This window comes from Bombina bombina, chromosome 3, assembly GCF_027579735.1.
Source record: "Bombina bombina isolate aBomBom1 chromosome 3, aBomBom1.pri, whole genome shotgun sequence".
NCBI classification, from domain to species: domain Eukaryota; kingdom Metazoa; phylum Chordata; class Amphibia; order Anura; family Bombinatoridae; genus Bombina; species Bombina bombina.
In genome coordinates this window covers 448,396,795-448,421,862 of record NC_069501.1, presented here as the reverse complement: position 1 = coordinate 448,421,862, position 25,068 = coordinate 448,396,795, and the positions used below count along the sequence as shown (strand labels likewise).

Sequence of the window (25,068 nt, the reverse complement as noted above, 5' to 3'; positions counted from 1 at the left end):
AATACCCCTCTTATGATGAGTGGGAATGCGAGCACAAATATAACAATTGCCCTCTGTGTGATTGGCTATAGTTTGGAGTAGGACAACGTGTGAGTTTAGTCCCCATTCACCTAAAGAATAGTTCTCTGGGTACAATTGGGCATTAGGTAAATTACCATTATGGGGGAAAGAATCGTGGGGGTAAATAGGGGTTGTGGCAATTGTAGTTACAGGGGAACGTCAAGCAAGAAGGGGTGACTTTCATTTCTCAGCTACCCACTTCATAATTTTCAAACCACATTCACTAGTGGGGCTATGCAAATAGACTGGATAACAAACCCCTTAGGACCTTTAAATACGAACTTTGAGTATAATTACTTGTTGAGTGCAGCTAGTAGTAGGAGGAAAAACTGCCACAGATACAAGGTTACCAGAACAAGAGTATTTAGTAAAGGGGTTAGGACAAACACACTGACCAGAAGACACATATTGGGAAATAGAGTAAGAGAGCATGGTCAAAAGTGTGACACAAAACAAAGGAGACATATTGAGGGATGTTACTCAAGATATCAACAGAGGAGTGAGACAATGAAAATAAGAGAAAGACAGATCTTTCAGTTTCACTCATTCAGCTAGTGAGATTTCACTATTTCTGGTTAGTCTGAGTTTCAAACCCAGAAGGGTCTGAATTAACCAATCGTCATCAGGGGTCTTGGTTACCCCTTCTTCAGAGGCCTTGGTTGCCCCAGCTTCTTCTTTCTTTGGCTTGTTGCAGGCTGCTTCTTTGTCTGGGCTGTATCTTTTACACCTGGAGTAGTGGATCCAAGAGTTGACCTCAGCAACTTTGATAGCTGTTGGAGTAGTCGGCAAAACCAGGAAAGGACCTTTCCAGAGAGGCTGCAGTGGTTTTTTCTGATAGGTCTGGACTAAAATGAAGCCACCTGACTGGAAGGGATGTGCAGTCATGTCCAATGGCAAAGACTGAGAGAGAGAGACATGTCTGTGGAGAGAATGTCTGCAGTTGCAAAAGATAAGCAGTTAGTTATACATCACCTACTGCAAGGTCAGGCAGGTGTAAGGTGTTGGCACTATACAAAGGAGGTGGCCTACCAAACAATAGTTCATATGGTGAGAGCTTGAGGGTCCCCCTATGCTTTTTGTGAGTCCCAAACAGTGCTAGGGGCAAAGCATCTACCCATTTAAGGCTTACTTGAGAACAAATTTTTGCAATAGTCTGTTTTAGGGTCTGGTTCTTTCTTTCCACTTGGCCTGAGCTTTTCTGGATGCCAAGGGGTATGGAGATGCCAAGTAAAGCCTAAGGCTAATGTCAGTTGGTGAATAATATTACTTGTGAAATGTGTTCCTCTGTTAGATTCAATTACTCTGGGGAGGCCAAACCTGGGTATGAGTTCTTTTAGCATTCACTTGGCAACTTCTTGGACTTTCACAGTTCTTGTAGGAAAGGCCTCGACCCATCCAGTAAGTTGGTCCACTATCACAAGTAAATGTTTGAAACCCCTACAGGGAGGTATGTCAGAAAAGTAAATTTGTAAACATTCAAAAGTTTCAAATGCCCATGGGCATCCGCCTGGTGGGCCTTTAGGTTCCCCCCTTGGATTGAATTGAGCACGTCTCACAATTCAATACAACCCATTTTGCAGCTTGATGGTGGGGGGGCAAAGTTGTGTGGTACCTCAGTGTGTTTCGTTATGCAGAAAGGATAGCATAAGATAGAGGCGCGATTGAGGTAGAGCAGGGCATCCATCTGGAGTGGACCAGATACCAAAAGTCACAGGTAACACCAAGAATAGTCCAGAGGTGAACAGTTTGTTCAGGAAGAGAAGTGTAAAGAGAGACAATGTAGTGTAAATGGCAGAGAAGCTGCATGCTAAGCAATTTGATCAGCATAACTATTACAAAGTGAAATGGGTTCCTGTGAGAGGATGTGTGCTTTGCAATGCATGACAGAGATGGAAGTGGGTAAATGGATTGAGTCATGCAGAAGCTTGTGGTGCATTGGCAATTTGGGTACCAGCAGAAGTTAGAAAACCCCTTAATTTCCATAATTGACCAGTGGCGTGTACAATCCCTAAAGCATATTTACTATCAGTGTAAATGTTTACTGACCTGTCCTTTGAGAGCTGACAAGCAAGTGTGAGTGCATGTAGCTCAGCCGCTTGGGCACTGTAGTGAGATGGGAGGGGCTCGGCCTCTATAACAGAATCTGTCATGACTACAGCAGAAACATTCACCATCCTCAAACTTCCATCACAGAACAGTGTCCAATCCAGGTTAGGTAGAGGCACATCAGAGAGGCCATCCCTTAGTTTGGAGGAAAAGAGAGATACAGATAAACAGTCATAGTGTGGGGTACCATCATCAGGTAGAGGTAACAAAGTTGCTGGGTTGAGAGAGATACAGTGGATGATAGTGATATTAGAAGGTACAAGAAGCAATGTCTCATACCTAGTGAGATGTTGGTTTAAAAAAAAAAAATGTTGTGTATTTGTCTGACTGAGTAAGGGGTGTACTGCGTGTGGCACATAAATGTGTAAAGAATGTCCCTGTACAAGCTCCTTTCCTCTATTTTGGCATTTGAAATAGCTGATTTAGTCTGTGGTATACACTCCTATAGTAAAAGTTTTATACTGGAGTCTCATCTATCAATCAGCCTAAGTAAACAAGCCAGTAATAAGAAACCACACTCACAGGGGTGCAGGATAGTTAAAGGGACAGTTTACTCAAATTAAGAATAATTTTTAATTGAAACTGCTTGACATAGTTAAATATACTAGTGCTGAGAATACAATAAACTTCATTTTCTTTCTCTGTAAATATTTTTTGAAATCTCAGATTTTATATCAGTTTGCCTATACCCCTTTAAATATTTTTTTTTTCCTGCCTTCTGTGCATAGCACTTGCTCCACCCCCCTGACTCGGTGTTGAGCAGTGAGCAGTTTTTTTTTTTTAGAGCTTGAATACATTCAGGTCAGTGATATCTCTCAGTTTGCAACTTATTTGAAGAGAAAAAGAAAATGTTTGCATCATGCAATTCCACTCCTGTATTAGAACAGACTTTTACACAGACCTGTATGTATTCAACTCAGAAGTCAAATCCACATTGGCATGAAGCCTCAATCAGCTGGAAAGCAAATGTAATTTTTTTTTTTTTTTTTTTCCACTGTTAGTCTCACGGATTTTATATTATACTGAATATATATACAAGGAAAGGTCTGCACAAGGTGATTATGTAAGCAAACTATTGTAAAACAAACTAAAGTAAAAATATAGAAAATCATCCAGGTCTCATGCAATTATTATGCTCCCAGAGACAGGACCAGTAAACACAGCAGATTTGCATAATCAACAAATGCAAGATAACAAGACAATACAATAGCATTTAGTCTGAATTTCAAATGAGTAGTAGATTCTTTTCTAACACATTTCTAAGTTATGTATATTTCCACTCCCCCTGAACTATGTGATAGCAATCAGCCAATCACAAATGCATATACGTATAGTCTGAGTTCTTGCACATGCTCAGTAGGAGCTGGTGACTAAAAAAAAAAAGTGTAAATATAAAAGACTGTGCACATTATTTTTAATGGAAGTAAATTGGAAAGTTGTTTAAAATTGCATGCTGTATCTGAATCATGAAAATTTTTATAAAACCTGAGTGCCCCTTTAAATGTAAAGTGTGGGGAGTGATATTTAAATTTATATTGTTAGCTGACGATTATTTTTTATACTATGCAGCTTGTATAACAAGTCATTGAAAATACATTAATATAAAAACAATTTTACAGTGTACTGTCCCCATAAGGGCTGACCATTTATCATATTACATATTCAACCTTATTGTCTTATTTACCATCAAAACTCCACCTCCCAACTGCATCACAACCTGCATATACTTAAATATTTATTGCAAAAGAAACAGACCCAAATACTTTAGATACATCTAATGAAACAGTCCATAATACAGCAAAGAAGCAGAACTCCAATGGCAAACAAGACAAGTTTTTTTACCTTATTATCTTTTCCACAAACATACTTAACCCATTAATCATATACAAGAAAAACTCTCATATTTACTAGAGCGTGACAAAAATGACACACACCATCGCACTTTCAAAGTCCTTAGCTACTTCACTTGCAGATATATTTTATATGCCTCAAACAGATGGAAACACATTAAATCTCTTATCAGCCCATACATAAAACAAATATCACTTAAAACTAAAACAAATTCTATTATTGGCGCACAAAATTAAGAACATACATATGACTTTAAAACCAAGTTACAGCAATTACAAGCAAATCATTACGTCATCAAATTTCTTAGCTAAGAATCCCTGATACACACACACAGCTCCAGCCTGCATCAAACATCAAGGCCAGCTTTCTTTTGCAGCGATTGTACACAAAAATTCTTATCAACTCGCATACCTCAAATATTTCACTCCCAGCATTTATTCTAAAGCAATGTTAACATACATGAAACTTTTAGTAATACAGAAAACACATTTTCATTTGGGTTTTGACGTCCGCAACCCTACTATTCTCAAACAGATAATAGTAGTCCATCTGGTCAGGGCATATATCAACCAGAAGATTGCGGAGGGCAATTAATTTAGGGAGCTCAAAGGACCCAAATCTCGGCCACCTTAATTCAGGATCAAGGCTGAGAGTATAGGAAACTCAGAGCTCTGTGCACAAAGTATAAATTCAATTTTTTTTTATAACCCAGCAGTACTGAGTTTTCCCTAATTTGCATATACTTTAACAAGGGGAGAGTCTTTGTCTACTTTAGACAACCGGGATCCCATTATTATATCCCTGTTCCTTAAATTGAAGGTAAATTTTGATGACAAAGTGCCCAGTCTACAAAAATTAGACCAAAAACAGGGGCACTTTAACTCCTCAAAATCCACACCTCACCTTAATCCCTAATCAAGTCCCTGCAGTTACCGGACGGACACTTCCTCAACGTCCCTGCCTAGCGGGAGAGATTAGCACTATAGTCAATCAAGTCCCTGCAGTTACCGGACGGACACTACCTCAACGTCCCTGCTTAGCGGGAGAGATTAGCACTATAGTCTCAAGTCACAATATGTCTTGGATCACTATTTCTGCCTCTGTAAAATCCCTACCACCTGAAACTTTATTTTATAGTGGGCTGGCACCCTAATGGTGTTTAACTGCCAGACAGATGTCCCACTGAATTTAATAGTGATCCAGTATATAAAACAAAAACAGGGTAAAAGACCCACAACATATATTACACGTACATGAACACAAAAGACAAAAAGACACTCACAGACTGGTCCAATGGGTAGATTGTATCCGTTGTTTGTGGTCTGTTCCTCAGGACGTACTCCCTTATCGCCCCCCGGGACTCCCTGGCCAACAAGACAAAACCTCCCACAGGTAAGCTATAGACTTGAATCAGATGGGTGCGCGCAGATGTTGGTTCCCAGCCAGGGAGGCACGGAAAGGTCGACCTGAAGTATGTCCCACCAGAGTCGCCAAGTTACTGTCGTGAGTGAGCTCGTCTCAGGTGCAGTAATAAAGAGGTCCAGACCAGATATTTATCAAACAAGGGCTCACCTCAGGAGAGGTAATCTTTATTACACTGTTGCAACAGTGTCCCAGAACAAAAAACAGCAACGCAAGACTAACACATTTTCATATACATGCATTTTTATACTATTACAGTTCCTTACAAAGCAGAGAGCTAATTGGCTGATAATGATTGGCCAATAAATCTCACGTGATTAGTGGTTACTAGGAAAGGGAAAAAAAAAACAGGTCCTCTATGTTAAAATTTGAGAGATATGTTTTCTTGGAATATGACCAGAGGCTAGTTGGCTAATTGGATTGAGAAGTTGATACTGTACAGAGAAGCCTTGGATTTTACCTTGAGTTTCAGATATTTAGAAAACTTGGTATGGGAGAAGCCATAACTTTAAGATGTACTGATACATACTTATTAGGCTAAAAGTAAGTTGTTAAAGATACATCACTTATTAGAAAATACAGAAGTAATATATCTGCAGTTTCAGAGAAGAGTTCAGTAAAAGAAAAGGAAAAGTTTGGTTAAACATATAAAATAATGAAAATATAATAAGCAGCTCATAACAGTATGTTCAAATTATGTTACTGTTGCTGCTTAGTATGTTACTTTTGCAAACTATTCAGGGCGGTTTATACTTTTGTAGTACCTGATTAAACAAGACAAAGGTTTCTTTCAATTTAACACAAGATTAAGGAGATATTAGAACATATTGTGAAAGAATTGTAGCATTCTGTTTTTTTTTCTCTCTCCAGCACTAGCCATGTAAAATAAACTTTACAAAATAAGGTGTAAGTGAGATAAGTAGAGCGCTGGAAACAGTGATTCCAAACACCTCACAGTAAATAAGTCCTTCAGACTAATTTTGTGTTATACAAAAAAGAGGGGTGGGGCGTGAGGGCGCTAGTGAAAGCTTAAGAAATCTAAATGGTGAATATTTAACACAGTATGTGTCTATGTATTCAGTGTCTGCTCAAATAATTGCTTTAAATATATAAAACTAAAATTTCAGTGTTTGTTTATATAAATGCTGTGTAATAGTTTGTGTATTTTATAACGTTTTAGGATATATTATGACCATATATCATAATTTATAATAATTTAAATAAAGTGCACTGTGTGACAAATTTTCTGCAACCAAAAATTCTTTGATTTTTAATATACACTGCTATATAGAATCAATATTTCTCTTGAAAATTTCATACGTTTTAAACTTGGTTTTAACTTACAAATTCTAAGTATACCGATGTTCAAATATATATCTTCATTCAAATACTATATAGGTATTTCTCTTTTGTACAAATATATGCCAAAAGAACAACAAAAGAGGAGATTAAATGTTAATAAAAGTTATTTATTATAACAATATAAAAATCGAATTAAATAAAAGGGACGTCTCCCCAAAATTAAAAAATTAAAATAAAAACAGTATCTGTTAGCAGTAGATTCTGAATTCCTAATAATTTCTGCAACTCTATATAAACAAGGGAGTCTTTGCAATCAGGTTTCTAAGGATCAAAGACCAGACAGTGACGTCAGACGCCGACTACATGCGGCGGGTCTGAGTTTACAGTCGCATCGAGGAAAACAGCAGTGAATAAACCGGCTGTAAGGGAGAAGGTAACTCATACGCTAAGTATCACAATATTCATCTAACCTCACTTTGAACCGCTAAGTCTGGGACTGCATACTGCAAAACCTTACTGACTTTGTACAACTTTAAATTGCCATAATAAGAAACATTTCTGTTAAGAAAATACGGCAATGGGAAATCCTTAGAAACCTGATTGCAAAGACTCCCTTGTTTATATAGAGTTGCAGAAATTATTAGGAATTCAGAATCTACTGCTAACAGATACTGTTTTTATTTTAATTTTTTAATTTTGGGGAGACGTCCCTTTTATTTAATTCGATTTTTATATTGTTATAATAAATAACTTTTATTAACATTTAATCTCCTCTTTTGTTGTTCTTTTGGCATATATTTGTACAAAAGAGAAATACCTATATAGTATTTGAATGAAGATATATATTTGAACATCGGTATACTTAGAATTTGTAAGTTAAAACCAAGTTTAAAACGTATGAAATTTTCAAGAGAAATATTGATTCTATATAGCAGTGTATATTAAAAATCAAAGAATTTTTGGTTGCAGAAAATTTGTCACACAGTGCACTTTATTTAAATTATTATAAATTATGATATATGGTCATAATATATCCTAAAACGTTATAAAATACACAAACTATTACACAGCATTTATATAAACAAACACTGAAATTTTAGTTTTATATATTTAAAGCAATTATTTGAGCAGACACTGAATACATAGACACATACTGTGTTAAATATTCACCATTTAGATTTCTTAAGCTTTCACTAGCGCCCTCACGCCCCACCCCTCTTTTTTTGTAAAACTTTACAAAATACCAAAATCAATTCAATTTTTCCTTTATTATTACTATTATTATTATCATCAAGATCATTCATTCTGAACCAATATACAAAGCAAAATTAAACTTTCATGATTCAGAGCATACAATTTTAAACATCTTTCAATTTACTTCCATTAACTAATTTGCTTTCTTCTCTTTGTATCTTTTGATTAAAAGCATACCTAGGTAGGCTCAGGCGCTAGTTGCTGAGTAGTGGCTGCAAATATATACTTCATAAACTCACCAGATGTGTTCAGCTAGCTCCCAGTAATGCATTGTAACTGCTTCACCAAAGGATACCAAGAGAATGTAGCAAATTTGTTAATAGAATTAAATAAGAAATGTATTTAAAATTGTACGCTCTATCTGAATCATGCAAGAAAAACATTTCATGGCCAAATGATGTTTTATTATTTTAAAGGGACACTGAACCCACATTTATTCTTTCATGATTCAGATAGAGCATGCAATTTTAAGCAACTTTCTAATTTACTCCTATTATCAAATTTTCTTCATTCTCTTGGTATCTTTATTTGAAAAGCAAGAATGTAAGTTTAGATGCTGGCCCATTTTTGGTGAACAACCTGGGTTCTTCTTGCTGATTGGTGGATAAATTCACCCACCAATAAACAAGTGCTGTCCAGGCTCTGAACCAAAAATTGTCTGGCTTCTAGCTTAGATGCCTTCTTTTTCAAATTGATGGCCAGATTATGAGTTTTGTGTTATGAGCGGCTCGATAATAATTTGCAAGTTATTTCCACCGCTCAACTTGCCTAGCGGGCAATATGGTTGCGTCGAGCTCCATACCACACATAAATACCAGAGCTGCTTTGAGCTGATTTTACGTGCTCGTGCACGATTTCCCCATAGACATCAATGGGGAGAGCCCGCTAAAAAAAAGCCTAACACCTGCAATAAAGAAACGTAAAGCTCTGTAACGCAGCCCCATTGATTCCTATGGGAAAGAAAATGTATGTTTAAACCTAACACCCTAACACCCCTAATCTGCCGTCCCTGACATCGCCGCTACCTACATTACACTTATTAACCCCTAATCTGCTGCCCACAACGTCGCCACCGCCACTATACAAAAGTTATTAACCCCTAAACCTCTGGCCTCCCACATCACTAACACTAAATAAATATATTGACCCCTAAACCTAACCCTAAGTGTCTAACCCTAACACCCCTAACTTTAATATAATTAAAATAAATCTAAATAAAACCTACTATCATTACCTAAATAATTCCTATTTAAAACTAAATACTTACCTGTAAAATAAACCCTAAGCTAGCTATAATATAACTAATAGTTACATTGTAGCTATCTTAGGTTTTATTTTTATTTCACAGCTAAGTTTGTATTTATTTTAAAACAAATACAAATTTACCTGTAAAATAAAACCTAACCTGAGTTACACCAACATCTAACATTACACTAAAATTAAATAAATTACTTTAATAAAATACAATTAACTAAATTACAAAAAAATAAACACTAAATTACACAAAATAAAAAAGAAATGATCAAATATTTAAACTAATTACACCTAATCTAATAACCCTATCAAAATAAAAAAGACCCCCCAAAATAAGAAAACCATAGCCTAAACTAAACTGCCAATAGCCCTTAAAAGGGCCTTTTTCAGGGCATTGCCCCAAATAAATCAGCTCTTTTACCTGTAAAAAAAAATACAAACAACCCCCCAACAGTAAAACCCACCACCCACACAACCAACCCCCCCAAATAAAATCCTATCTAAAAACCTAAGCTCCCGATTGCCCTTAAAAGAGCATTTAGCTCTTTTTCATTGCCTAAAACCCTAATCTAAAAATAAAACCCACTCAATAAACCCTTAATAAAACCTAACACTAACCCCCAAAGATCCACTTACAGTTTTTGAAGACCGGACATCCATCCTCATCAAGCCGGGAGAAGTCTTCATCCAAGCGGCAAGTAGTCCTCAACGAAGCCGGGAGAAGTCTTCATCCAAGCAGCAAGAAGTCTTCCTCCAGACGGGCAGAAGTCTTCATCCAGATGGCATCTTCTATCTTTATCCTTTAGATGTGGAGCGGCTCCATCTTCAAGACATCCGGCGTGGAGCATCCTCTTCTTTCGATTCCTCTTGAAGAATGAAGGTTCCTTTAAATGACATCATCCAAGATGGCGTCCCTTGAATTCGGATTGGCTGATAGAATTCTATCAGCCAATTGGAATTAAAGGGTAAAAAATCCTATTGGCTGATGCAATCAGCCAATAGAATTGAGCTTTAATCCTATTGGCTGATCCAATCAATCAAGGATGAAGATAGAAGATGTCTGGATGAAGACTTCTGCCCACCCGGAGGACGACTTTTTTTTTTTTTTCACATTCTCTTTATTATATTTTTTTTATTGAAGTTATAAAGTTAATACAACCACATCAACAAGACCAAAGCAGAGTGTTACAAAATCCTTGGAGTGCAATATATAATCAGCATTAATTTACAAACTGCAGGTCCTGGAAACATTTAAATCAGAAATTTAAACAGAGATTTATCAAACATATCAAATATACCCTTTACCATTTGTATATATAAAAAAAAAACCCGTACTGAAGGGAAACGAAAACCTAGGACCCCCGTCAGGGCATGAAATGGTCATAAAGGGCAAAACCTGGTGGAGTGAGGTCTCTTGGCGAAGGGCTCTCTGAGTTGGAAGTGTTAGGGAAGGAAACAGGGCTTACATTCGCCCTTATAAGGGAATCTAGTTAAATATGATCAAATATGGATGAGCATCTGATTGTAGGCAATCTGTCAGACTGCCCGGGAGTTGTTGTCACATTGGCTTAGCATTCCCCTCAAAAGGGGGCAAAAGGGAAGGTCATATCAAAGTGGGAGGAATAGGCGAGGGAAGTGGGAGGAGAAGAGAAAGGGGGAAGAAGGAGAAAAAAAAACACAAGTAGAAAGTCTTGTTTAATCAAACTATGTCTCCAGCAATTGAGCGCTGTGTCTAGTAGATGGGTTAACTAACTACTGAATAGCGATCAGTCCGTCCAGGTCTCCCAATAAGTTTCCATCCCATTGGTTTCTCCGACCACAAGTTTTTCCATTGTAGCGAAATGATTCACCAAATCGCACACCTCATTTAGAGTTGGGGGCTCCAGTTGCTTCCAAGCCCTGGCAATGCATAATTTAGTGGCCGCCAGAATGTAAATGAGTAGTCTCTTGATGCATAGGGGAGTAGAGCATGGGAAGATATGAAGCAGAGCCAATTGGGGGGTTAAATATATGTCTATATTAACCGAATGGAGAAGCATTTCGAATTCCCTCCATAATGGCACCACCTTTGGACAGGACCACCAAATATGTAAGTCCGTACCTGGCTGATTACAGTTCCTCCAGCATTGTGTTCTATTATTTTTGTACATCATTGCTAGTCTCACTGGGACCCTATGCCATTTTAGTACCACCTTCATATACGTTTCCAGGACTGTAATGCAATGAAGAGGTTTTTTTTTAAGCGAGATTGCGGAGGAGATCTCATCTTCAGAGATTGTAATATCCAATTCTCTACTCCAGGCTTTTACTTGCCATTGGTGGCCTATTGAATGGTCCTTTAGAAGGGCAGCATAGTGGAAAGATAGAGGTCTAGTCGTAGCCTTGCCCTGAGCCCATCTCTCCTCCCACTTGGTCCTCTCTCTTAGGGCTGTTTTAGGGAATCCCCTAGATTTAATGAGGCTTAGTACTCTGAAGCTCTCAAATCTAAACCACAATGGGTTCTCTCCATCAGATCCAAACAATTGTGTTGCGGAGGCAAGAATTCCCATGGAGTATAGGTCAGATATGAGACGAACACCTCTCCTTTTCCAAAAATCCAGATGGATATTTGGACAGCTCCACAGCAAACCTTCCAAACTATGGATAGGGGAAGGATGTGGCAAGATGTCTGAGTGGTGACGAAGGTCATGCCAAATGTTAATGTTCTGTTTAACAATGGGGTTATAAACCAGGGCACCTAGATTTATGTGTTTAGGAACCCAAATAGCATCCTGTAGGTCTACCCTTTGAGGTAAGGCTTGTTCTTCCAGCCTATGCCATCCCGGCCTCTCAACTGACGGTTTCCACGTGGAAACGTGAGTGAGTCTTGCCGCCTCGTAGTAAAAGTATACATTCGGGAATGCGATACCTCCTCTAGAGAATGGAGGACGACTTATTGCCGCTTGGATGAAGACTTCTCCCAGCTTCGTTGATGACTTCTGCCCACTTGGATGAAGACTTAGGTTTTTTAAATAGGATTTTATTTGGGGGGTTTGGTTGTGTTGGTTGTGGTTTTTACTGTTGGGGGGTTGTTTGTATTTTTTTTTTTTTACAGGTAAAAGAACTCATTTCTTTGGGGCAATGCCCTGAAAAAGGCCCTTTTAAGGGCTATTGGCAGTTTAGTTTAGGCTAGGGTTTTTTATTTTTATTTGGGGGGTCTTTTTTATTTTGATTAGGACTATTAGATTAGGTGTAATTAGTTTAAATATTTGATAATTTCTTTTTTATTTTGTGTAATTTAGTGTTTATTTTTTTGTAATTTAGTTAATTGTATTTAATTAATGTAATTTATTTAATTTTAGTGTAATGTTAGGTGCTAGTGTGAGGCAGGTTAGGTTTTATTTTACAGGTAAATTTGTATTTATTTTAACTAGATAGTTAGTAAATAGTTAATAACTATTTACTAACTAGTCTACCTAATTAAAATAAATACAAACTTAGCTGTGAAATAAAAATAAAACCTAAGATAGCTACAATGTAACTATTAGTTATATTGTAGCTAGCTTAGGGTTTCTTTTATAGGTAAGTATTTAGTTTTAAATAGGAATTATTTAGTTAATGATAGTAATTTTTAGTTAGATGTATTTTAATTATATTAAAGTTAGGGGTGTTAGGGTTAGGGTTAGGTTTAGGGGTTAATAACTTTAGTATAGTGGGGACGGTGACGTTGGGGGTGGCAGATTAGGGGTTAGTAATATTTAGTGTTTGCGATGCGGGAGTGCGGCGGTTTAGGGGTTAATATGTTTTTTATCGTGGCAGCGATGTCCGGAGCGGCAGATTAGGGGTTAATATTTTTATTATCATATTTGCGATGCAGGAGGGCTTCGGTTTAGGGGTTCATAGGTAGTTTATAGGTGTTATTGTACTTTGTAACACTTTACTTATGAGTTTTATGCTACAGCTTTGTAGCGCAAAACCCATAACTATTGACTCTAGATGGCGGTACGAATCTTGTCGGTATAGGCTGTACCGCTCACTTTTTGGCCTCCCAGGCAAAACTCATAATAATGGTGCTATGGAAGTCCCATTGAAAAATGACTTTTTGAAAGGTGCGGTAGTTACGTTGTCTTACGGCAAAAAAAGTGTGCGGTACAGCTATACCTACAAGACTCGTAATAGCAGCGATAGTGAAAAAGCAGCGTTATGAGTCATAACGCAAAACTCGTAATCTAGCCGAAAGATAGCAAGAGAACGAAGAGAATTTGATAATAGGAGTAAATTAGAAAATTGCTTAAAATTGCATGCTCTATCTGAATCATGAAAAAATAATAATTTTGTGTTCAGTGTCCCTTTAAACTCTGTGAAGACAGGTATTTACAACAGCAAGCAAACAAAATAGCATATTTCACTTTAAATGCAATAAAGGTCTTTTATTTAGTGACTAGTCTGGCTATCTGCCAAGGAACTTCTTATCTCTTTTAGAAGTAATGGAATGTTTCTCTGCACACACAAAAGAAACATGTACTTTTACTTAGACTAGCAGAATTTATAAACACACAAGTTACTGAAATTTTCAACAAATAATGCAATATGCGAAACAAGGTTTTGATACAGCTAATTATATATAATTTATCGCGCGCCCACAATAAAAAAAAAATACTAGCTGGCCTCCCTGACTCACACCCAACGGTATGGCTGAGACTAGGCATATCAAGAGTGGCAGACCTCTGGTCATCGCCCGCTTGCGACTCATTTGTACCTTTTGATCAAATTGGAGGTTCGTCACCTCCTCCGACCTACATGAACTTTGAATATGTCAGGGTCCTCAGCTTTCTGACTAGCTGGGGCTTTAAGCCGTCACTCTCTCGGCCACTAACCATCTGGGAATCCAGATGGCAACAGGGACTGAGGTTGGGTAAGCCCCTATCTTCCCATTACTCTATCATGGAAGGTGCGGCCCCTGTAGATAAATTCATATTGCTAAATGGGAACAGAAACTTTAGTTCACTACTCCCACTAAAGAATGGCACCGTGCACTGCTTCTTACAAATAAAACCCTCCACTGTGTCACTATGCTTGAGACTTATATTAAATTGCTCACACAATGGTACTATGTGCCTGCTAGGCTGGCTGCAATCTTTCTGGGGGCTTCTCCTATTTGTTGGAGGGGTTGCGGTATGTTAGGTGACACGACACACATATGGTGGAGCTGTCCCAAGCTGAGACCCCTTTGGAGCAGGAGCTTCACAACACTAGCGAACATGGGTATCTCTCTCCCCAGAACCCCAGAAGTTGCCCTACTCCATGTAGGTACTTGTTAACTGCCCAGACACTACGCCTCATTAAGTATTTACCTCCTTTCAGCTGTTAAGCTTAACATAGCCAGAGCTTGGAAGAGAACTAACCCCCCCTCTTGGTCTGACATCACTCAAACCATGGCCTATATCTACTCTATGGAAAAGATTATTTATTACTCCACGGAGAGGGCTGACTTCTTCGAATTAATTTGGGCAGAATGGAAGAATGCATTTGACACTTTATGGCTCCCTAGCTTTGAGACTTAAGACAGACTGTCCTTCCCCAGTAGTATCAGTCCGCCTCCCACACCTGCATCGTTAAGCCTGGAATCCTTGTTAGATTCATACCCCTTACCCTAGGTCTTGCTCCCCCTCCCCCTTCCCAAGATGATTCCTTCCCCCTCCCCTCCCTTCCCTCTCCCACTTACACCAGATTAATGTGAACACCTTTCTTAACCTCCTATCCTGGATACAGGGTTTACGTATGTATGTATGTCAGTTAATCTAACGCACACATTGTGCTTCCTTAAGTATCCACTGTTTATGTTATGTCGTTGTAATTGTACGCATTGGTCGTACTATTGCTGTACTTGTTTATCTTATCTGAAAATTCAATAAAATATTTAAATATAAATTATTTAAATATAAAAAAAAATACTAACCCTAAATCCTTACACACACCTCAGAGAGAAGCTCCAAATAATTGTTATACATCATTGTAGAAAACTACTTTTACACGCTGCAAAATAGTTCCCACCAATATTATAGCTCCCTGAATCCAGGGCCGTCTTTAACACAGGGCAAAAGGGGCAGCTGCCCAGGGCCCAGTTTCTGTTGAGGGGCCCATTTTTTTTATGGTTCATACCAGACTGCTGATGTAACATGGGGAACACACACATTCAGTCCTAATACTGTCACAGTCAAAAGTACTCTGTTTATATATATATTTTTTTAAACTGTGCCAGACCGTGCCGGTGTCATGTGACATGCCAAGCTATTGCCATGTGCTGTTTTAGATGTCCACTGTGCAGCACTGAATGCAAAGCCCTAACTCGGAATCCAGCCATTCCCACTGCATCAGAAAAGGTCCTACTGGGGTTACCACTGTTGCCAGGTCACTGCTCTGGTGGTGGGGATTGTTTCTGGGTAGGACTGACTGTAGGCAAATGCAGCAGAAAGCTGGAGCGGCAAGGACGTGAGGATTTGAGCATCTGTGCAGCTGCATACACTGCTCTCTTCAGTCTTGAGGCTGTGTGACTCATCTCACACTGTATCCATGCAGCCTTGGACAGACAGCATCCAGTCTGCTGGTCCCCTTAGCCTTGCTCTTTCTGCTGTGGGCCTAAGATCAACTAACTGAAGTTTGTTAGGGGAACAGTGCTTTGTAGAAAGGTGTCAGTGGGAAGAATAAGTGAGTGCACACACACCCCTTCCCATGCAGCATTGTCTAGTGCAGGGTGAGAGGAAACTTGTTCCTAGCAAAGAAGTGACATGTGCTGCTGTAGCTGATGTATAGTGGCATGCTGATACTTCACACATTAATGTAAGGTTTATTTTTATAGTTTTTGTTTTCTCTCTGTCTCAGATTTTACAGCTTCTCATAGTAGTTCTGCTGTTCCAGTCAGTAAACTTATATTTGTCTGCACCTCCATGCTTCCTCCTCAGTCTTTACCTTGCTTTGCTCCTGTTAGCTGCCCTAAATCTCTTTAACCAGCTAACCTCACACCAGAATCACATTCAAAAGAATATTAAATTAATCCACAGTGGAGGAATTTATATATTTATTTACTTATTAGTACTGCTTAGGTCCAGTTTCACATATTGCAATTTATTTCATTTTTTTTAAAATGATTAGCCCAGCAGTGGATGATCCACTGCTGGGCTAATAATTAAAAAAAAATTTGATTTAGTTGTTTTTGGGATGTTGGGGTGGAGAGCAAAATTGCATGGGGGGGGCCAAGAAAATTTTTGCCCAGGGTCCAATCAATATTAAAGACGACCCTGAATCATCAGCGATTAGCAAACTTATGCTACGTCATAAGTGTGATCAGGGCCGCCACTAGAAATTTTGGGGCCCCTGACTTAACCATTGATCAGGCCCCCCCCTCCTTTGACATGTGCAATTTTTGACCAAGTGACTAAAACGTATATGCACTTTATTCTTAAGTGTCTATTTAAATTTGGAAATGTTGTAAAGGTAGTAATATACAAACACACAGACACACTCATACACTGAAACACACACACACTCACACATAAGGATTCACATATAGACATGCTAGCAGACACGCAAAGAAACACACTCAGGCACAGACACCCAAACAGAAACTCAGCACTTGTTTACATTAACTTGACAAGTAATGAGGTAAACTACAGTTTTGTAAAAAAAAGGAGATTTAGAAAACAAAATATTTAGTTCTGATTATCTTTTTGTAAAGGAAGATGACAACTAAATGATTATAACAGCTTGCATTGGCTGAAAGGAAGGGCCCTGTACTGCCTAAACAATAATTTAAAAGTTAAATGGTAGATTGGTGACTTCCGGAAAGGTCTCATTAGTCTCAAAGTCTGTAGAAAGATGTGATTTAATCAGTAGTAAGGTCAAAATGTCCTAAAAAGGAACAGACAATGGACACACACACACATAACAAACTCAAACTTGCACATACACCCAAGGAAACACCGAAAGAGACAGCCTCAGAAAACACACAAAGACATACACACACAGAGACACCTGCAGAAAACACACAAAGACATACACACACATATAGAGACAACCACATAAAACACAGAAAGACATACATACACACACCCTCACTGAGGCATCCACAGAAAACACACAAAGACATACACACACCCTCACAGAGACACCCAAATAAAACACACACCCTCACAGAGACATCCACAGAAAACACAGACATACATACATACATACACACCCTCACAGAGACATCCACAGAAAACACACACATACACACCCACCCTCACAGAGGCTTCCAGAGAAAATACACAAAGACAAACATACACACACCCTCACAGAGACACCCATAGAAAAAGCTCAAAGACATATGCACACACCCTCACATACATCCACAGAAAATGCACAGACATACACACCCACCTTTACAGAGAGACCCACAGAAAAAAATACATACACACTCATAGAGACACAAACCAAAGCACAAAGACATAAACACAGACACCCACAGAAACACTCACAGGAGGAAACATGTATGCACCTTGCATCCCCTAAATCAACAGTATGTGACATGCATGATAAAAAATTGCAGAAATTAAGAGATCACTTTTTAAAGAATCATATTTGTAAATGTGCAAACAAAAATAATTCTGTGAATTCAAAATTGTACATTAATGATCTGGGTAGATGGCTAGATGAAGAAAAGTACTTATAAAAGGTTGACATATGTTTGTTTGATTTTTCCCCAACCAAGAGCACCACTTCAAATATAGTGTACAAATATTCCCATCTGTCAGCTGTTCTTATGGATTTTGAAAATGCTGTACTCTATATGGTCTTGGTGGAACCATAAGCTGTGGTACTCATACCATTAGACCTGGTTAAATGCAGGATTTAGGCTTATTGGTATGTATTTCAAAATTAAGTCAGCTGTAGTGTAAACTGAACAGTTTTAAGTTAACCTGTCTCATTTCAAACACTGAGCAATCTTAGTCTGAGAGTATAACATGTTATGCAGATGTAAAAATCTTAGATAAAATGCCTACTTGCATCTGGAAAGTCCTTGCATAAAGGGGCAGTAAACTGGAGTGTAATTAATATATATATATATATATATATGTGAGTATATTATATATTTATATATATATATATATATATATATATATATATATAATGCATATCTGCCAAAAGGGCACCTATCATTTGTGTATTGAGGAGGAAACATTGCTGCATGGTTTTAAATATAGAATTTCTACAGCATTGTCAAATAATCATAAATACACTGCTGCTAAAAAAAAATAGTTTTTTTGGACCCCTGGCCCCACCATACAACTACTACCACACTGAAATTACAATCCGAAATTGCACAAAGAAATAAAAAAAACATTTGTTAAGTAAGCCCTACCTCCTCTGCAAATGAAAGTGATCTGACTCAGACACACACTGTACAAACAAAGTGCCAAGTCTGTCTCACACTGTGCATAGGGGTTTAGTGCACACTCAGAAATCCTCTCAAATGCTAATATTTTATTCCTTGTAATAACATTTCCCATGCTCAATTAGCACTCTGCTGTAGTACCCACTGGTGGCTGCCAAAAAATTATTATTATTTTTTTTCTTTTAGTTCTTGCCTCATTGGGTCCCTGACAGGAGTCACCCCTGTCACCCCCTGATGGCGGCCCTGAGTGTTATTATACAATTGGCAAACCTATTCCCAAATAAAAGACAATACTTAGCAATTGCAAGTGCCGGACTCTGTGCTGGATTCATTGCAATGTTATTTCTGCTTAGACACATGCATTAACTTCTTTGCTTTGCGCTTTCACTGTTCTCATATTTAGGGGGTTCTCCTACTTAAGACTGCTTAGATCCCGATTCATACATACCTTTACTTAAGAGCAATTATACCTTTACTTAAGAGGTGCTGCGCGCAGCTGGGTGTAGCAGGTCTGAGAGGATTACCCACTATTTACATATATATGATTTATGTACACTAGTGACTGTCGCTATATTGCTATTATGTTTTGTTTATGCTAGCAGATGATGTTTACACCACTTTACTGACGTTTCATCCCTGACCGGTCAGGTTCAGCTGTATGATATCAGTTTTGTATTTTAACTTTATTATGTCACCGTCTTTCTTTACTCACATGCTTTATATATAGACATTAGTGATACCCCATTGTTGATCTTCAGGGCCCTCTGTGTGAAGGGGTCTGTTGCTCCCATGATTAAATCTACTTTGTATCCTCTGCCTCGAGCTAAGTGTGATTTTTTCTTAAAAGAGTGCTGAATCCCCTGTCTTTGTATACCTGAACTACAGCTCAGGTTATCCTATACTATTCTAAACTTCATTACATTTATTTATAAGGGTCTGCACCACTCTATTCCCATTGTTGGAGATATGGACATGTAGCTACAAGTCCATAGTACTATTATTCAGCTTAATTTTTTGTAGCGATTGCGTCCCCTCTGCACTTCCTTTAAAAAAAAAAAAAAATTATATATATATATATATATATATATATATATAAAATGCATATCTGCCAAAAAGGCACCTACCATTTGTGTATTGAGGAGGAAACATTTCTGCATGGTTTTAAATATAGAATTTCTACAGCATTGTCAAATAATCATAAAAACACTGCTGCTAAAAAAAATTGTTTTTATGGACCCCTGGCCCCACCATACAACTACTACCACACTGAAATTACAATCCGAAATTGCACAAAGAAATAAAAAAACATTTGCTAAGTAAGCCCTACCTCCTCTGCAAATGAAAGTGATCTGACTCAGACACACACTGTACAAACAAAGTGCCAAGTCTGTCTCACACTGTGCATAGGGGTTTAGTGCACACTCAGAAATCCTCTCAAATGCTAATACTTTATTCCTTGTAATAACATTTCCCATGCTCAATTAGCACTCTGCTGTAGTACCCACTGGTGGCTGCCAAAATTTTTTTTTTTTTTTTTTAGTTCTTGCCTCATGGGGCCCCCCTGGCCCATTGGGCCCCTGACAGGAGTCACCCCTGTCACCCCCTGATGGCGGCCCTGAGTGTTATTATACAATTGGCAAACCTATTCCCAAATAAAAGACAATACTTTCAATTGCAAGTGTTTTAATACTTGAATTATCCAATGCAGAATATAGAGAAAGTATTTGTAAAGAAATACAAAATACCAAGCAAAACAGTAAGTGCCAGATTTCAAGTACATATCTAATGCAAGCTTGTGGTAGCAATGACCAGGCACATATATTGACTGGTTAATTATCACGATAATTTAGCGCTCCACTTGTAATCTAGCCCTAAATGTACCTGTGTATATCTGTGTGTATGTTATGAGACTGGAGATAAGAATGTGTAATGAGAACGCAACCCTTGGCTTAGTGGAAATATATCTTTTACACTATGGGCAAGATTACAAGTCACACGGCAAATCAGTTGTGAAAACTCCACGAGCGTTATGGCTTTTCCGCATTTGGGGATGCGCAGCTATTACAAGTTGTATTTTGTAACTTATTTTGCACACACATATTGCGAAAATGTTTTCGGAACGGAATATGTTCTATTTATATATAAATAAATATTTCTCTATATATGTGATGATTTTTAGAATGATATTTCTTTCCAATGGCATGGAAAGTTTTTGATGTCAAACCTAAATCTGTGGAGGTTTTTCCTGTTCCAGATCACGTCTGACATTATATCTCAGGAATAGGAGAAGCCGGGTGTTCCTTTTAACCCGTCTCCTGTGTTTAAAAGGATGTTCCCTGTGACTGATTCAGTGCGAGATCTGTGGCGCACTGTTCCTAGAGTAGAGGGCGCTATATCTACCTTAGCCAAGAGAACTCTTGAGGATAGTTCCTCTTTTAGAGACTCTATGGATAAGAAACTGGAGGGTTATTTAAGAAAGATGTTTCTTCATCAGGGTTTGCAGTGGCAACCAGTTGCTAGTATTGCAACAGTTGCTGGTGCAGCCTCTTATTGGTGTGACTCGTTGTCTGATCTAATTTCAGAGGAGACTACTATAGAGGAGATCCAAGATAGGATCAAGGCTCTAAAGCTGGGTAATACTTTTATCTGTGATGCCAGTATGCAAGTTGTCAGGCTGGGAGCCAAGATTTCTAGTTTTGCGATACTAGCCCGCAGAGCCCTTTGGTTAAAGTCTTGGTCTGTGGATGTGACTTCCAAATCCAAGCTTCTGTCTCTACCTTTTAAGGGTAAGTCTTTATTTGGTCCTGGTCTGGCAGAGATCATTTCCAAGTTTACTGGTGGAAAGGGAGTTTTTTTACCACAGGATAAGAAGAATAGACCCAAGGTTTGTCAGACTTCTAATTTTCGTTCCTTTCGTAACTTCAAGGGACAGAAATCTTCCTTGTCTTCTAAATCTGAGCAAGCCAAGACTTCTTGGAGTGCTAGCCAGCCCTGGAATAAGGGTAAGCAATCCAGAAAGCCTTCCGCTGATGCCAGTCCTGGATCAGGTAGGGGGCAGGTTTTCCTTCTTTCAACAGGCTTGGATTCGCGATGTTCCAGATCCTTGGGCAGTGGATGTAGTCTCCCAGGGATACAGAATAGTATTCAAATCTTCTCCCCCCAGGGACAGATTTCTATTGTCAACATTATCTGTAAACCAGGTAAAGAGAGAGGTCTTCTTAAACTGCGTAAGGGATCTGTCTTCTCTGGGAGTAATTATACCAGTTCCTCTAGCAGAACAGGGTCAGGAATTTTATTTGAATCTTTTTGTGGTTCCTAAAAAAGTGGAACATTTTCAACCCATTCTAGACTTCAAGTCTCTCAACAAGTTTCTCAAGGTTCAGTCCTTCAAAATGGAGACTATCTGTACTATTCTTCCTCTAGTTCAGGAGGGTCAATTTATGACCACCATAGACCTAAAGGATGCGTTTCTTCATGTGCCTTTCCACAGGGAACATTTCAAGTTTCTGAGGTTCGCTTTTTTTGGATCAACATTTCCAATTTGTAGCCCTTCCTTTCAGCCTCACCACTGCTCCTTGAATCTTTACGAAGGTTCTAGGGGCTCTTTTGGCTGTGGCCAGATCTCTAGACATTGCGGTGGCTCCTTACCTGGACGATATCTTGGTTCAGGCACCATCTTTTCAGTTAGCAAGATCCCATACAGATTCTCTGTTAGCCATTCTCTGCTCTCACGGGTGGAAGATGAATCTAGGGAAAAGTTCTTTGGTGCCAAGTACCAGGGTATGTTTCATGGGGACAATCATAGACTCTGTATCTATGAAGATTTTTTTGAAGTAGGTCAGAAAATTCAAGCTTCTGGAGGCCTGTCATTCTCTTCAGTCTTCTGTTCGTCCATCAGTGGCAGTGTGCATGGAAGTAATTGGTCTCATGGTGGCATCCATGGACGTTTGCTCGCTTCCATCTGAGACCTCTACAGTTATTTATGCTCAGACAATGAAACAGAGACCACTCGGATCTCTCTCAGAGTATAGTTTTAGACTCTCAGACAAAGATTTCTCTGTCTTGGTGGATCTCCCTAGACTTGTCTCAGGGCACTTGTTTCCTGAGACCTTCTTGGGAGATTGTGACCATGGATGCCAGCCTATTAGGCTGGGGAGCAGTTTGGGGGTCCCTAAGAACTCAGGGGCTTTTGACTCAGGATGAGTCTGCCCTCCCTATAAATATCATAGAATTGAGAGCAATTCTCAATGCACTAAGAGCTTGGCCTCAACTGAGTTAAGTCTGGTTTATCAGATTTCAATCAGGCAACATCACTTCAGTGGCATATATCAACCACCAAGGAGGAACTCGCATTCTTCAGTGGGCAGAGTCACACAATTGTCATCTTTCTGCCACCCACATCCCAGGGGTGGACAACTGGGAAGCAGATTATCTGAGCAGGCAGACTTTTCATCCAGGGGAATGAGCTCTCCACCCAAAAGTTTTCTCAATGTTAACCCTCAAATTGCTAGTTCCGGACCTGGATCTGATGGCATCTTGTCTAAACGGCAAGTTTTCAAAATACGAGCAAGATCAAGACATCTGTTTCCTCCGGTTGCACTCTTTCCTTAGGTGATAGCTTGTATCAAACAGGAGCAGTCTTCGGGGATTCTAATAGCTCCAGCATGGCCTTGCAGAACTTGGTTTGCGGACCTAGTGAGGATGTCATAATTTCCCCCATGGAAATTGGCTTTGAGCAAGGATCTTCTTCTTTAGAGTCCCTTCCTTCATCCGAACTTAGTCTCTTTGAAGCTGACTGCTTGGATATTGAACGCTTAGTCTTGTCCAGATGAGATTTTTCTGTGAAGGTTATTGAGACTATGATTCAGGCTCGTAAGCCTGTTACTCGCAAGATTTATTATAAGGTATGGCGTAAATACCTTCATTGGTGCGGATCTAGGGGTCTTTCTTGGAGTCAGGTGAGAATTCCCCGTATTCTGTCCTTTCTTTAGGAGGGCCTGGAGAAGGGTTTATCAGTCAGTACCCTAAAGGGTCAGATTTCTGCTCTGTCAAATCTTCTGCAGAAGCGTCTGGAAATTTTGCCAGATGTTCAATCTTTTGTCCAGGCTTTGGTTAGAATCAGGCCTGTGTTTAGGTCTGTTGCTCCTCCTTGGAGTCTTAATTTGGTTCTCAAAGCAGGCTCCATTTGAAACAAAATAAATGCAATACAAATCCAAACAAAGGATATAAACGTGAGTCTTTCTATTTTCCAATGAGCTCCAAAAAGTGTGTTACATAATTCAAAAAGTCCACCTTTCAATTCTGGGTTCCCAATGGATCTTAAAGGGAAATCTGATATAGTATAATACCTCAAAGGCTCAGATGAATATAGTGAAAAAGAAGGATGTGTACACACACTTTTCAGAGCTACTTTAAGCTCATGTACAAGGCGGTCCTGATTCACAACGCTGTCTGGATCAGCGATACAGATAACTGGAAATCCGATGTGTATCTATATATTAGTGCTTGTAGAAAAGAGATACAATAGTGTGATATCGTAAACACATGGCTCAGGTAATCTTACTACAGGTGTATACTCACACTTTAGGGAGCTGATACACAGCTCTGGGTGTTAAAAAAAACACGAATGCTTCACGAATTTGCGTGTCATCCTTGTGCAGGGGCCATGTTAATCTTCTCTGTATCATTCAAATTTTTTTAGTATATGTGCTGTCGAAGCGGGCCTATACATTTTATTGATATTAAGTTATTGTCCTGGAAGGTTTTATTTCTGCTGGCAATTTCCTCTGCCTGTAGAGTTTCTGAGTTTTCAGCTCTACAGTGTGATTCTCCTTATCTTATTCTTCATGCGGAAAAGGCGGTCCTCCATACTAAAAAACAAACAAACAAAGGATATTCAGCGCTCCCTAGTTACAACAGCCACAAGGTCTTTTGTCAAGCAATGAGCGATGGAAGCAATGTAAAAAACGTTGTAAGCAATGTAAAAGACGTTCAGCACAATGATGATGATTATAGTGATGCAGAAAAGATGATAATACGAAACAATATAGTAAAATGATTCAAGGAAATGAGATGAAAGAAAAAGTTGATGAAATATAAAAGCACAATATGGATGCACAGCACCGTGTCAAGATGTAGTCCTGAAAGTTCAGTATATGTCTGTGAAACTTAAAAGTCCAGGGTTACCATATGTGCATAGATCCTTTGGAGTAAGATAGTCTTTCAATATGGTGAGGTATGATAAGTTCTGGTAATTCTACTGGTAAGTAATTTTTAGGAAATCCCAAATATCGTATCACACTTGGAGTATGGAAGAAGCCTTATGTCGGAAGCAGCTGTTGTTTAAAGGAGACTTCCGTGTCAGAGAATCCAAAATGTAAGATGCTGAAAAAGAAAAACACAGCGCA

The 25,068-nt window shown here is 38.8% G+C and overlaps 1 non-coding gene across 1 annotated transcript; it reads right to left on the bottom strand.

Moving 5' to 3' along the window:
* Positions 1–24,276: 24,276 nt before the first annotated feature.
* On the bottom strand, positions 24,277–24,384 carry LOC128655169 (U6 spliceosomal RNA). Its single transcript, XR_008401713.1, has one exon. It is a non-coding gene; the product is annotated as a U6 spliceosomal RNA (small nuclear RNA).
* Positions 24,385–25,068: the final 684 nt, after the last annotated feature.